Here is a 13,051-nt window from a genome sequence, read left to right as displayed (position 1 = left end):
TAGGCTCCCTGTATGGAGCCTGCTTCTCTCTATACCTGTCTCTGCCTCTCTCTCTCTCTCTCTCTCTCTCTCTCTCTCCCCCTCTCTCTATGTCTTTCATGAATAAATAAATAAAAAATAAATAAAATCTTAAAAAAAAAAAAGAAAAAGTCCCCTCCCTATAACCAGGTCACTCATTTATGCATGCATTCTTTCATTCAACAAATACTGAGTATATACTATGTGCCAAGCACTGTCTTATACTAGAGACAAAAACACAAACAAAACAGACAAAATCTATGGTGGTAGAGCTTGTTTCTAGTTGAAGGAGACAGAAAATAAACATACAAATAAATACATAACCACTATAGGTTCTGATAAGTACTATGAAAAAGAATAGAAAGGATAAAAGGATAATGAGTAACAGTAAGGGATGATATTTTATGCAGAGGTGTCTGGGAAGGTCTCTAAAGAGGTGGCCGTGGAGCCACTTAAAGCATAAAGAAGTGAGCCATAAGTGGCTGGGAAGAGATTATCCCATACAGAGAAGCCTGAAAGGCAAATCCCCAAAATGGGAGCACATTGGGCAAGTTTGAGGAACATTAGCCACAGTGGCTGTAGAAGAGAGAAAGATGGCAGATGAATTTAAGGAGAGATAGAGTCAGAACATGTAATGTCTGACAGGCCATGGAAAGGATTTCAGAACTTGATGGGGAAAAGTCAGCAGGTTTGACAAGTTCTGGCTTATGTTTTAGAAGGATAACTCTGACAACTGTGTTGACAATAGACCATAAAAGGGCAAGGATGAAAGCAGGGAAACCAGTCAGGAGACTATCATGACAGTTTGAGGCTAAGGTGGAAGTGGTAAGATTGATGAGGAATGATTGGATTTATCATATATTTTGCTGGTAGAGTTGGCAGGATTTGCTGATAACATTGCTGTGAGAGAAGAGAGTAGTTCCTTGGATGCTCACATGGAAAAAAATATATATATATATATTATAGATAGGTTTTTTTTTAGGTTGAATCATTGATCATGTAAAATTACCACATTTGTATATCAAAAAATAGTTGTATCAGAAATTTCATATAGTTCAGCCAAATAACAATAAATTTAGGAGTAATTACCATATAAATGCTATTTATAAAACAATCACATTATGTAGGAAGTAGAGTAGATAGAGAAGAATTACAAGAACTGGGCCTTGGTCCACTCTAACACTTATAGATCAAAAAAAGGAGGAGCAAAAGAAGATTTAGAAGCAGCTGGGAACAAAGGAGGAAAGTGAGGAGAAAACAGTCTTGGAAAAATCTGAAGACAGTGTTCCAAGAAGGAAGGATTATTCAACTTTGTCAAATGCTCCTGGCAGGCTAAGTAACATGAAGATCCAGAAATTACCATACCAGTGAAACCCATTATGTTGACAAAAAGCTTTTCACCCATAATGTCACAAAAAAGACAATTATCTAAAATGTGCTTTAAAAAATAAAGTCATCACTAATATTACTAACCAATATCATTAAATTAATTGGTGTACAATTTCTTATAATTTCAATTTTCTTTTTTCAAAGCTAAGATAGTACATTTCCCTACCACCTTAATAGATTTAAACAAATATTCTTATAGGTAAGATCTATTGCATCCACACTGAAAAATATAAAAATTTTAAGTCAATAGATTGATTAAAAATGCCTAAAGCATTTTCTAGTGGAAAATATCCATACCCAGAAAACTAATCTTAAATTTTCTCAGTCTCACAATAAATGCTAAAAAAAAATGTACTGGAGCTCTTTGCACTACTCACCCGCACTTCCTATGAAGAGATATACTGCCAGAATTATGCACAAGTGGAAAGGTCATGTAGCATATTTTAAGAAAAATAAAATAAAATGCTGAAGTTGTTATGCCTAGTAGTTATGATTCCATGAACTGATATTATGATGTATGATTTCTTATTTTGTGTAAATAGATCTGTTAAGTTTCTGTATCTTTTGCCAAAACAAAAATGCTTCTTAACCCTCACAACATGTGTGAAGGAGAATATTATGTACTGGGAAAAAAAGAGAGATTGAAGTATAATGACCACGAATATATATGCATCTATCAATAAAGTTTCAAAATATAATAATAATAATAATAATAATAATAATAATAATAATAATATTGGAACTATGGAGAAATTTGTAGTTGGGGATTTTAATCCAGTCTTTCCAGAAACTGATAGTTTAAAGCAACCAAGAATAAACAAATGTATAATAAATTTAAAGAACATAGTTCATTATATTGAACATTAAATATATAAGGACATTCACACCCATGAAAAAGAGAAAGGAACATACATTTTTAGCAAACATGGGGCATTTACAAAAAATAACTAGTAGTAGGGCAACTAAGGCACAGAATAATCTTCAGTAAATACTAAGTAATCATCAGCATACAGACTATATTCTATAACCATAATACAATAAAATTTAAATCAATTAAAATAAGATAGCCCTAAAACTCATATTTAATACAGATTATATATATATATATATATATATATATATATATATATATATATCTGAAAACATGCAACTAAATAATCTTGGGATATAAAGAAAATAATCTAAAAATTATAGTATACTTAAAAGTGAATGACAATGAAAGTATTAAATATCAAAATTTCAAACAGAGGTTAAGTTGCACTTTGAAGAATGCTTACAGCTTTGAAGAAATCTAAGTAAAAATAGAAAAGATATAAAATAATTAAAGTACATATCCAAAAATAAATTAGAAAAATGGCAATATAATAAACAAAACTGGGTAAAATGAAGGGAACAGACAAAGATAACATCAGATATCAATTTTACATAAAACTTATTTAATTAAAGATGGGTAACAAAACTAATTCTTTGATTAGTAAGAGAGGAAAAAAACCCTGGAAATTTTGCTTTATAAAATTTAGAAAAAATAACTAGCAATAAGCTTTTGGTGTAACAAAGATTTTTTAAAATAATAGAATACTATTACAACTATATGCCAAGACATTTGCAAACCTAGCTTAAATGGATACATTTCTGGAAAAAAATGTAAGATGCCAAGATAAACCCAAGAAGAAATATAATACTTGAATAGATGAATCACCATTAAAGAACTGGATATGGGAGTCAAGAACTCCCCCTCCAAAAATGACCAAACCTTGGTCCCATTTGGTTTTGTAGTTGAATACTACCAAACTTTCAAGAACAGATAATCCCTTTCTCATACAAGTTGTTCCAGAAAAATAGGAGAAAGGGGAAAGCTGCCCAACTAATTTTATGAAGCTAGTATAACCATGAATTCAAAACTGGATAAAAAATAATGAGGGGAAAAGTATAGGTATAGTTAACTTATAAAAATTTTAAACACACAAAAATCCCTAAGTAATTAGACAACCAAATCTATCAATTCATTTAAAAGTTAATATACCAGAATCCAATGTAGTGGATTCAACCAATCCAAAATAGTTTAATTACATCAGAAAACTTATTAATGCAATTTAAACATTATAAACTAAAAGAAAAAATCACATAATCATCTCAATAAATGAAGAAAAACTATATTTGATAAAGGTCAATAGATTCTTATGACTAAACTCTCAGAAAGCTAGAGTGAAAGGAATTTCCTTGACTTGATAAAAAACTATCTAGTAAAACCTGAAAGTTAAGTATATTACCTTTAAGAACTGGAACAATATAAAAATTTCCATTGTCTCTTTTACTATTCAGTGCAGTAATACAGAACATTCTAACTGATGCAGTAAGAAAGATAAATATGATAAGAAAGAGTTATGATAATTGCAAGGGAGGGTGCAAGACATTTCCTAATGGTATGATCATTTAAAAAAAGAAAAACAAAAAAAAATACCCATTGGAATTAATAAGAGAATTCACCAAGTTTTTAAATATGCTATCACATTATAGAATTTAAAAAAAAACATAAAGTGAGAGTAATCTCATAAAGAATGAACAAGGCATTTGTGAAGAGAATGTATCAAGTACCTTTAACTATCATAAAAGAAGACCTGAATAAACCTGAATAAACATATCATGTTTAAATTTAATATAGTACCAATAAAATGTCTGCAGAATGTTTTAGGGGAACATGCCAAACATTTAGATGTTTATATGAAAGAATAAAATCTCCAAATAACCACGACTCATTCCACCAGGTACTAAGACATATTAGAAAGCCATGGCAATAAATGGTCTAAAACAGACAAAATGAAAAACTAATGGGGCAGAATAAATGGTCCAGAAACAAGCATCTTGATATAAGAAGGAAAGTGGAAATCCCAATTTTTGCTCACCATAGAGTGCTAGATCTCTCCAAAATACCTGCCAAAAATCTTGGCCTTCTTTTGCAAATTTGTATTATTGTATTGGAATGCCCAGGAGGGATTTATTAAAATAATAAAAAAAATTTCATGTTAATATTCAATTCAATATGCTGGTTACACTTGTTATAATGAAGACTAGACATGACTTACATTTATTAGTTGGCTGAATAAACATGACAGTGAAGCCAACGACTCTTAAAGCTCAAATCTAGATGCCTCAAAAAAAATCAGTATGGTATTTACCAGAGAATTCAAATAAGGGCACGGTGAGTAAAAAAAGAATGGGATTGATCTGATGCTCTCAATATTAGTGAAGAGATCTTCTAAAATATTTTATCTCATCATTTTTTGAGGCAAAATAGTTAAATCAATGTTAATTGGAAGCACTGAAGTTCATCCTGAAGGTTTGCTTTTAAAATCAAGGAGTGTGGGATTTCTGATGAGAAGTTTTCCATGTCTTGTTATAAGAGAGTAAAGCCTTTAGAGGGACTGTTGCTATCAGGAAGATAGACATCATTTTTTGGGATCCCTGGGTGGCGCAGCAGTTTGGCGCCTGCCTTTGGCCCAGGGCGTGATCCTGGAGACCCGGGATTGAATCCCACATCAGGCTCCCGGTGCATGGAGCCTGCTTCTCCCTCTGCCTGTGTCTCTGCCTCTCTCTCTCTCTCTCTCTGTGACTATCATAAATAAATAAATAAATAAATAAATAAATAAATAAATAAGGAAGATAGACATCATTTTTCCTGTTTTTTTTTTTTTTTTTTTCAAAATTTTTCCATGTTCCTGTTTTTACAAACAAAACCCTTGGACATTAGATCCAAAACAAACATTAAGACGACTCCGAGGAGTCACCCTCACGCAGCCTTGGTGTGGCATTGTAGCCGGACACAGCCCCTGCCCACCGTGGGCTGTAGTGCTCACAGCTCTTCTCCTTTAAGATGCCTGAGGAAGTGCACCATGGAGAGGAGGAGGTGGAGACTTTTGTCTTCCAGGCAGAAATTTCCCAGCTCAGGTCCCTCATCATCAATACTTTCTATTCTAACAAGGAAATTTTTCTTCGAGAGTTGATCAGTAATGCTTCTGATGCCTTGGACAAGATTCGCTATGAAAGCCTGACAGACCCTTCCAAGTTGGACAGTGGTAAAGAGCTGAAAATTGACATCTTCCCTAACCCCTAGGAACGCACCCTGATTCTGGTGGACACAGGCATTGGTATGACCAAAGCTGATCTCATAAATAATTTGAGAACCATTGCCAAGTCTGGCACTAAAGCATTCATGGAGGCTCTTCAGGCTGGTGCAGACATATCCATGATTGGACAGTTTGGTGTTGGCTTTTATTCTGCTTATCTGGTGGCAGATAAAGTGGTTGTTATCACAAAGCACAATGTTGATGAGCAGTATGCGTGGGAGTCTTCTGCTGGGGGTTCTTTCACTGTATTGGCTGGGGTACCAAAGTGATCCTCCATCTTAAAGAAGACCAAACAGAATATTTAGAGGAGAGATGTGTCAAAGAAGTGAAGAAGCACTCCCAGTTCATAGATTATCCCATCACCCTTTATTTGGAGAAGGAATAAGAGAAAGAAATTAGTGATAATGAGGCAGAGGAGGAGAAAGGGGAGAAAGAGGAAGAAGATAAAGATGATGAGGAGAAACCTAAGATTGAAGATGTGGGTTCAGATGAGGAGGATGATAGTGGCAAGGACAAGAAAAAAAAAAAAGACAAAGAAGATTAAGGAAAAATACATTGATCAAGAACTGAACAAGACTAAGCCCATTTGGACCAGAAACCCTGATGACATCACCCAGGAGGAATATGGAGCGTTTTACAAGAGCCTTACTAATGACTGGGAAGATCACCTGGCAGTCAAGCACTTCTCTGTAGAAGGTCAGCTGGAATTCAGGGCATTGCTGTTCATCCCTCATCGGGCTCTTTTGACCTCTTTGAAAACAAGAAGAAAAAGAACATCAAACTATGTCCGCTGTGTGTTCATCATGGACAGCGGTGATGAATTGATACCAGAGTATCTCAACTTCATCCATGGTGTGGTTGACTCCGAGGACCTGCCCCTGAATATCTCCCGAGAAATGCTCCAGCAGAGCAAAATCTTGAAGGTCATTCACAAAAATATTGTGAAGAAGTGCCTTGAGCTCTTCTCTGAATTGGCAGAAGACAAGGAAAACTATAAGAAATTCTATGAGGTGTTCTCTAAAAACCTAAAGCTTGGAATCCATGAAGATTCCACTAACCGGTGCCGCCTTTCTGAGCTGCTGCGTTACCACACTTCCCAGTCTGGAGATGAGATGACTTCTCTTTCAGAGTATGTGTGCCATATGAAGGAGACTCAGAAGTCCATCTATTACATCACTGGTGAGAGCAAACAACAGGTTGCCAACTCTGCTTTTGTGGAGCGAGTTCGGAAACGGGGCTTCGAGGTAGTATATACGACAGAGCCTATCAATGAGTACTGCATGCAGCAGCTCAAGGAGTTTGATGGGAAGAGTCTGGTCTCAGTTACCAAGGAGGGCCTGGAGTTGCCTGAGGATGAAGAGGAGGAGAAGAAAATGGAGGAGAGCAAGGCCAAGTTTGAGAATCTCTGCAAACTCATGAAGGAAATCTTGGATAAGAAGGTTGAAAGGTGACCATCTCCAACAGGCTGGTGTCTTCACCCTGCTGCATTGTGACTAGCACCTATGGCTGGACTGCCAATATGGAGCAGATAATGAAAGCCCAGGCATTCTGGGACAACTCTACAGTGGGCTACATGATGGCCAAAAAGCACCTGGAGATCAACCCTGACCACCCCATTGTGGAGACACTGTGGCAGAAGGCAGAGGCAGACAAGAACTACAAGGCTGTCAAGGACCTGGAGGTGCTACTGTTTAAAACAGCTCTGCTCTCCTCTGGCTTCTCACTGGAGGATCCCCAGACTCATTCCAACCGCATTTACCACATGATCAAGCTAGACCTGGGCATTGATGAAGATGAAGTGACAGCAGAGGAACCCAGTGCTGCTGTTCCTGATGAGATCCCTGCTGATGTCTATTGGATTTTTTTTTCCCTCCTGTCTTTGTTCAAAGCAGGAAAGAAGGGCCTTAAGCCCTAGCCTTCATGACATTTGACAAGGGGTTTGGATGTGTATTGTGGTGTTTGTTTATTTTGTTCTGAGATTAAAGTATGCAAAATAAAGAAGATACAGTTTTATACACACACACAAAAAAGACGACTCTGAAAGATGGAGAGAAGATAGCAGACCAGCAAGAGACTCAAGTCAATATGGTAGTGAATACCCTGGGTTTTCTTTTTGACATACATATCCCAGACTTTGAGCCAAATAAACTGGTAATCCTGAAACAGTAATGCGCACACACACACACACACACACACACACAAACAAAGTTTGCTCTCTTTAGTCAAAGGACAAGAACAGGATAGTTAGCAAGAAAGAAATTTAGAAAATAACTGCTCTGGGGCACCTGGGTGGCTCAGTCGGTTGAGCAACAGACTCTTGGTTTTGGTTCAGGTCATGATCTTATGGGTTGTAAGACTGAGGACCCCCCGACCCACACATTCAGGCTACAAGCCTTAAAATTCTTTCCCTCTTTGCTCCTCTCTTGACTTGTGCATGCTCATTCTCTCTCTAAATAAATAAATAAATAAATGAATAAATAAATAAATAAATAAATCTTATTAAAAAAGAACTGTTCTGTTCCAGCCAAACACAACAGAAAAAAAAAAAATACTGTGACCTTCTCTACTCAAAATAACAATAGCTGAGCAGGGAGTATGGACTTCTACCTTTGACAGAATGTAATGAATCATGTCAGAGAAGGCTAACTAGAGGACTGGAATTTTTATCCCCCAGGTGGTAATAAGAGTCACAGTGTTAGTGAAGACCATGTGGGGAACCTGGATTTCTACCTCCACCCTGGGATAACAGATGTATGCTCCTCTCTGCAGTGGAGTGACACCACAGGAATCCTGGTAGAGAGTCAAGATTTTTACTACTGCCCAGTAATAATGAGGTAAACCCCTACCATGGTGTCAGTGGAGACCTGGTGGTGAGTTAAACCTCATCCAGCAATAACAAGGAGCACTCCCTTCAGGTGACAATAGAGGCTCCCACCTGACAGCACTCCTTTCTCTGTACAGGAAGATAGCCAAATGAGAAGGTGTAAAGAAGATCTAGATTCTCATGATACCCCATGTGTCCAAAATTTGATTAAAAAAAAAATCACTTGCATACCAAGAACCAGGAAAATTTCTAAATGAATGAAGAAAGCCCATCAGGAAGTGTTAATAATGATATGAAAGAAATGGAAGAGTTATCTAACAAATGTTATAAAGCAATCATCACAAAAAAATGCTTTAACAAGCAATTACAAATTTACTTGAAACAATTGTTTATAAAAATAGAGTCTTAGCAAAGAAACAGAGGTTTAATGGACAACCAAATATAAATTTTACCTTTTTTTTTTCCAAATGTAAATTTTAGACTATAAAGAAATCTACACCAAGACACATGTCACAGCCAAACTTCGGTAAACTAAAGACAAAGGAAATACTTGAATCCAGAGAAACAATATCTTACCTATAGGAAAAAATCAATTCAAATAATAGTAGATTTCTTATCAGAAACCACAGAGGCCAGAAGGAAGTGGAACAGAATCAATCTATCTTTCTTTCTTTCTTTCTTTCTTTCTTTCTTTCTTTCTTTCTTTCTTTCTCTCTCTCTTTCTTTCTTTCTTTCTTTAAGATTTTATTTATTTATTAATGAGACACACACACACACACACACACACACACAGAGCAGCAGAGGAAGAAGCAGGCTCCATGCAAGGAGCCCGACGCGGGACTCGATCCTGGGTCTCCAGGATCAGGCCTGGGCCAAAAGCGGTGCTAAACCACTGAGCCAGGCTGCCCAGAACAGTATCTTTCAAGTGCTGAAAGAACTGTCAATCCAGAATCCTATACCTAGTGAAAATATCCTTCAGGAATGAAGAGGAAATTAGACATTCTCAGATAAAAGAAATATAAGAGAATTTGTCTCCAGAAGGCCTACCTTAAAAGAATGGCTAAAAGTAATACCTTGAATGGAAAGGATGTGATTAAAAAAATAAATTATTAAAAAAAGAACCATGGAATCTCAAAATGGAAGAAAGACTACACTGAGCAAACATATGGATAAATATAATAGGCTTTCCTTCTCCTCTTGAGTTTTCTAAATTATGTTTGAGAGTTGAAGCAAAAATTATAAAACTTTCTGGGGTGCCTGGGTGGCTCAGTTGGTTAAGTGACTAACTCTTGGATTCAGCTCAATTAAGGATCTCAGGATCATGGGCTCAAATCAGGCTCCACACTCAGTGCAGAGTCTGCTTGCAATTCTCTCCCTTTCCCTCTTCCTCCCCCTCTACGCCCCTTCCAGAGCTCCCTCTCTCTAAAATAAATAAAATATTTTTAAAATTATAAAACTGTCTGATGTGATTACAAATATACGTAAATGTTTAAGACAATTATAAACAGAGGAGAGTAAAGGGATAAAATAGGAGGGAAGGTTTTTATATTTCACTCTCATTGGTCAAATGATGACAACAGTAAACTGTTAAGTTAGGTAAATATAATGTAACACCTAAAGCAACCATTGAAAAGGTTATATACAAAGACATTCTCAAAAACACTAAAGATATATCAAAATAGATATCTTAAAAAAAAAAACACTCAAGTAACCCCCAAAAGACAGGAAAAGACAAATGTAGAAATAAAACCAGAGAGAACAAAGAGAAAACAAAATGACATTTTTTTTTTTTTACACCCATGAGAGTAATAGATGGGACCATACAACCTCTTCCACAGATTCTGGATCTCATTTCTGAGAACAGTTTCAGTCATGGGACATTGCATTTCCAGTTGCTGTGTACTCTATTATCTGACTGCTACACAAACACACAGAACTCTCTAAGGCCAACTTAATTCATTCCAAGCTGCCTTCCCCACAGTTATTGCAGGGAAGATAAAATTGTGCTGTGCCAGGCTTCCACTGCCCTTGTACAATTCAATGTCCCCTGGACACATCTTGGGAGGTGTTCTGTCCTGGACTAACCGCATTGTCTAAGAAGTGCCTGGGAAGTATCTTTTTTTCCTTAAACTGAAAGGAGTGGGCATATATCAAATTACAACATAACTAAGTTAATCCACTCTGTAAAAATAACTATAATAGTAAAAAATCAGATCAACCACCTGGGATAACCCAGAATTCTAAGAATAGTGTTTCTAGAATCCAAATTCCCCAAATGGTTCATTACAGTGTTCTCCTTTAGGAGGAAGAAAAAAAAAAAAAAGCTTAAATGACAAATGCTGTTAACACTGATATTGCGATTTTGTTGACAGAAAACATGAGTGAAATAACTCCTCGTGATGTTCTGTGGTTCCCTGGCATTTACAGTGATGACAGGCATAAATGCTTGGTTTTATTGAGGAAGTTGGTACATGGGATTTGGCAGATTTACAGAAAGCACTTACTAAATATGTAGTAACAAGATAATCGTAGAAGGCCCCTCTAATAAGACCATACTCAGAATCACAATCTCAGCTTGGGTGGTCTAGTATAATTAATCACACTAGATTATTCCTTAAAACTCTTCAAAACTGATAGCTACTTAGTCTCTTGGTCACCTGTTATTTGGTGTATCTTGATAACTATGGAGTATATCACTTTAAAGTTATTAACATCACTATGATAAAAGTCAAATTCTGTTCTTCAAAGAAGTGATACTAACTTTAAGCAGATATCTGCAACGGCAGGTTGAAATTCACATTCTTTACCTTCACAGTTCCAAGATAGTGACAGGAGGTTTGAAATTGGGTAATTAAGCATTTGAAACTAACTTCTTATAATCAGGCATGCCAATTGCACTTTGATCCCAATTTTTTGAAAGCCATAGTTCTTTTCCACTTTTTTTTTCTATAGTTCTACTGAAACCCATTAAAACTAAGCAATATGGAAATGCTTCACATACACACACAAAATAAGGTGAATAGAGCTTGGAAACAAATATTTCCTCCTTTCATCTAGTTGAATTCCCAGCTTCTTATTTCCCAGTATGATTTTCAGGTACAACATAGAGACTAGAAGTCTGGTAGATCTAAGACCTCAAAATTGGCTTTAGTATAGGACTAAATATTACTAGTGTTTATAGGAAGCAAATTTAAAAAAAAATAATTAAAAAAGAATCATGTTTCCCAAATGGCAAGACAAAAATATTTAGGTTCCTTCTAAGGAATTTTAGGTGTGTTTCCAGGCTCTTACTTTTACTCTCTCTTTTTTGACAGTTTTTATCTAGGAAGAAGGGTGGCAGAAATGTTAACTCTTTGGTGGACTTAGGAGAAAAAACATTGACATATATATGCCCATGTAACTAACATATATAGATCCACGGTTCCCACCCTCTGCACACCTACTTTGTAAAATTAGTTCCTTCTCTCCCTATTGGAGAGAAAGTTATGTAATGGATTGTTAAGAAAAGAAATTATCATGGAAGAAATGTTCCATTCATCACAAGACTTAATGTGAGAGAGAAGACATGTGTCAGGAGCAAATATGTATGACTTCACAATACTCAATACAGAATGACACAGATAACAGCTGTTTGTAACACCTGAGGGCCAAGTCTCCCAGGATTTTCGAAATAACAGATACTAAAGAAGATACAATAATCATTGTAGTTTATGTTCTTCGACTCCCTTAAATTTTTGTGAGAGATAAAAAGAAACATTGAAATTCCTGTCTGTATCCTGCTTATCTAAACTCCAACCATGCCCTGAGGGTAGAGGGAGAGGTTACATATAAGATACTGAATGAAAATCAATGGAGGTAAATGTGAAAGAGATGAAGAAATGACAAAATTCCAGAGTTTAGTTGTATTAGACATTTTTAATATACCAGTTAATATAACACAAACAAAAGTAAAATTTTAGATAAACTGAAAGTTTATCCATTTCTATGCTGGCATTTAAACCCATGAGTATCCACTTTATTCTGATTGTGAAGTAAAGATGAATTTATGGATTTCTAGGTCTACACCTTTATTTCCAGACTCTATATCACTAAGAGAGTACTTTGTTGCTTTTCCCAGAATTCATATTCAGGAAGCATCCTGACATTTGGTTAATATACCCCCAAGAGCTTCTATGAACGTATGGCTCAAGATTCTGTGTCAAAAATTCCCTTTTTCAGGAGTTTTTTTTATCTGTCCCAGTAGTATACACTGTTTCTAGATAGCAAGTTCTATTCTGATGTAGAGCATTCATTGTCTATCACTTTTTTCTTTATATTCTTCCTGTAATGTAATAGCTGCAATTCTTCATAGAGCAAATTTGTTTCTTCTGTCAGGTACTAAGCACAAGAAATGGGAAAACAAAACAAAAGTGAACATCCTGATGTAAATAAGATATTCTAAGACATTCAGAGTTTTTAGATGCATATTAGGAGAGTTAGTCACCACACCCCTGATATTAGTGACAAGAAATAATAGATTGTTATAAGTGTCTTAAAAAGGAAATAATTCATCCAGAGATCATTTTTGTGTGTGTGCATAGTTTAAAGTAAGGACCTAATTTTATTTTTCTGCTTAGAATGAGCCAATGTAGATCTGAGATAGCTGTCTAGAATAGTGGTTAAGAGGATGGACACTGAATCTAAACTGCCTAGGATG

The 13,051-nt window shown here is 35.8% G+C and overlaps 1 protein-coding gene and 1 pseudogene across 4 annotated transcripts in view; one reads left to right on the top strand and one right to left on the bottom strand.

The window, feature by feature from the left end:
- EMC2 (ER membrane protein complex subunit 2) overlaps positions 1-13,051 on the bottom strand; it is a 402,125-nt gene that overhangs the window by 271,865 nt on the left and 117,209 nt on the right. The gene's annotated exons all lie outside the window — the stretch shown is intronic.
- Positions 5,269-8,937, top strand: LOC119874477 (annotated as a pseudogene).

The sequence above is a fragment of the Canis lupus genome, chromosome 13, assembly GCF_011100685.1.
Source record: "Canis lupus familiaris isolate Mischka breed German Shepherd chromosome 13, alternate assembly UU_Cfam_GSD_1.0, whole genome shotgun sequence".
NCBI lineage: Eukaryota > Metazoa > Chordata > Mammalia > Carnivora > Canidae > Canis > Canis lupus.
The sequence above is the reverse complement of the archived record's forward strand: the minus strand, read 5'-3'. Positions and strand labels throughout refer to the sequence as shown.